Below are 3,079 nucleotides of genomic sequence, written 5' to 3'. Positions count from 1 at the left end.
CGGATAGCGGGCGCTCCAGGCGGGGCGAGCTCTGCCTCTGAGCGGGCGGGGCGGTGGGCCGCCGCACCGTGCAGACTGGGGGGGGGGGACACTGCCCTCCGAGACCAGGCCCCCTCCCGTTAGAGCCCTAGATAAAGATTGACGGAGCTCAGAGATGTTACCCCTCTGGTCTCTGTCTCTGCTTTTAGTCCCGATCCGACCTTTGCAGTACGAGATCTGACTCTGTCGCTGTTCGGCCCCCAAATTGTGTGGTGGCCACGGTCCCCATCCCAACTGCAAACTTGAGAACCCTGGCATTCCAGATCCTAGGGCTGCAGAGCTTGCCTTGCATATCACCCTGGTCCCCTTCACAGTTCTTACCAGCCAAGACCCTCTGCCTTCTCTCCAGCAGAAATGGGCTTCTTCCCTGACTCCTGCCGTCCAGCGCTTTGTACCTTCCTCCTATTTTAGCCTTTATGTGTTACACAGACACACAGTATTTTCAGTGACTTGATCAGATGGGTAGGGTAGATCCCAAAGGCATTGGGAAAGAGAACCACCCACATTTCCACATTCCTTCCAGGCCACTCACCCACTCCCTCTTTGTGCTCAAACCCTCCCGTCCCGGTGTCCATGGCATCCAGGCCTGAATCACGTGCCCTCCTGACCGCAGTATGCGGCTGTGCCTGGCTCCCGGGTTGCAGTTCTTTGGTCTAAAATCCTGCAGATCCCAAGGGGCCATGAATTTTCATTTTGCACTGGATCCTGCAAATTATGTAGTTGGTCTCGGCTTGAGACCTTAGAGGTCCCTGAACCCCACCGTATTTCAAAGGATGTTGACTTCCAGGTCCAGTTCTTTGTCCAGGCTGGCAAACTGTTGCTTATCATCCAGTTCACTTTCCCCGGCAATGGCAGATTTTTGCTGGATGGGATGTATGCTGTCTTGGAGCCTCACCCAGATCCCCTTTACTCTGCCAGTGTGAATCCATCCTCCAGCCGCTGTGTTGGCTGCTGCTCACAGCTGCCCCCTTTTCTGGAAAATTGCCCTTGCAGAAGGGGGAATGGAGGCCCCAACTCGGGAAGTTACTCCACCTTCCTTGTCAATGGCTGGCTGATATAAGTTCCAAAAGGCTGGTTTAACTCTGTGGTGTGGTTTATGCTCCAGAGCCGTTTCCCTGTGATCAGGCCGAGGCTAGGCTTTGACTCTATCCCTGCTCAGCCTTCTTCCTTCCTGCTTCACTTTCTTCCTGTGTTTTTCCTGAAGGGGACTCCTTCAAAAACGAACCACCTAATGTCTGTCTGCAGTTGTGCTTCTGAGACAATGGGTTTGACTCTATCCATACAGCATCAGACTCAATATATCAAGTTCCACTATCAGGTCCATCAAAAATTATTATTATTATTATTATTAATATATTTTATTGATTATGCTATTACAGTTGTCCCATTTCCCCCTTCACTCCCCTCCACCCTGTACACCCTCTCCCACTCACATCCCCCCTTTAGTTCATGCCCATGTGTCATAAGCTCTTTAGCTTCTACATTTCCCATACTATTCTTACCCTCCCCCTATCTATTTTCAACCTACAATCTATGCTACTTATTCTCTGTACCTTTCCCCCTCTCTCCTCCTCCCACTCCCCTGTTGCTAACCCTCCATGTGATCTTCATTTCTGTGGTTCTGTTCCTGTTCTAGTTGTTTGCTTAGTTTCTTTTGGTTTTGCTTTAGGTGTGGTTGTTAATAATTGTGAGTTTGCTGTCCTTTTACTATACATTTTTTTAAATCTTTTAGATAAGTCCCTTTAACATTTCATAAAATAAAGGCTTGGTGATGATGAACTCCTTTAACTTGACCTTACCTGAGAAGCACTTTATCTGCCCTTCCATTCTAAATGAAAGCTTTGCTGGATTGAGCAATCTTGGATATAGGTCCTTGCCTTCATGACTTGGAATACTTCTTTCCAGCCCCTTCTTGCCTGCAAGGTCTCTTTTGAGAAATCAGCTGACAGTCTGATGGGAACTCCTTTGTAGGTTACTGTCCCCTTATCTCTTGCTGCTTCTAGGATTCTCTCCTTCATTTTTACCTTGGCTAATGTAATGATGATGTGCCTTGGTGTGTTCCTCCTTGGGTCCAACTTCTTTGGGGCTCTCTGAGCTTCCTGGACTTCCTGGAAGTCTATTTCCTTTCCCAGATTGGGGAAGTTCTCCTTTATTATTTGTTTAAATATGTTTTCAATCTGTTGCTCTTCCTCTTCCCCTTCTGGTACCCCTATAATTCAGATGCTGGAACATTTAAAGATGTCCTGGAGGTTCCTAAGCTTCTCATTTTTTTGAATTCTTATTTCTCCATTCTTTCCTGTTTGGTTGTTTCTTTCTTTTTTCCGGTCCACTCTATTGTTTTGAGTCCCAGTTTCCTTCCCATCACTATTGGTTCCCTGTGCATTTTCCTTCATTTCTTTTATTGTAACCTGCATTTGTTCATCTAATTTTCGACCAAAATCAACCAATTCTGTGAGCTTCCTGATCACCAGTGTTTTGAACTGTGCCTCTGATAGGCTGGCTATCTCTCGGTCGCTTAAAAGGATGAGTCCTGGGGCATTGATTTGTTCTTCTGTTTGAAACGTCTTTTTTTTTTTTTTTTTTTTTTTGGTCTGGTCGCTCCTGTTACGGTGAGGGGAGGAGCCTTAGGTGTTCACTTGGGCTGGGCACCCCAGTTACTATTGTGATGTTGTATGTGGGGGCAGAGTCGAGAGGGAAGAAGGGCGGTAGGTCTGGTCTCTGAGGGACCTCAGTCCCTTCCCTTGGATCCTGGGTTGCGCGCTCTGCCCTGCTCCACAATCGCCGCCTCACTGGGTCTGCCAGCTGTCGCTTGCGTACTCAGGGTCCACCCGCTGCGATCTTGCGCACCCCAGATGCCTTATGCCCCCCCAGATGCCTTACGCGCCCAACTCTCCCTGCTCTCCACGCCTCGACCCACGCCCAGCTGCTTGTCTCCGCCCCTCCTACTGGTCTGGAGGAATGAATGTATTTCAACTTCCTGGCTTTCCGACTTCCATTCAGATAAATTTTCTGTCAGTTCTGGATGTTATTCTGCCTCTAA

Source organism: Phyllostomus discolor, chromosome 5 (genome assembly GCF_004126475.2).
Source record: "Phyllostomus discolor isolate MPI-MPIP mPhyDis1 chromosome 5, mPhyDis1.pri.v3, whole genome shotgun sequence".
In the NCBI taxonomy this organism is placed as follows: Eukaryota; Metazoa; Chordata; class Mammalia; order Chiroptera; family Phyllostomidae; genus Phyllostomus; species Phyllostomus discolor.
Note: the sequence above shows the minus strand (reverse complement) of the source record.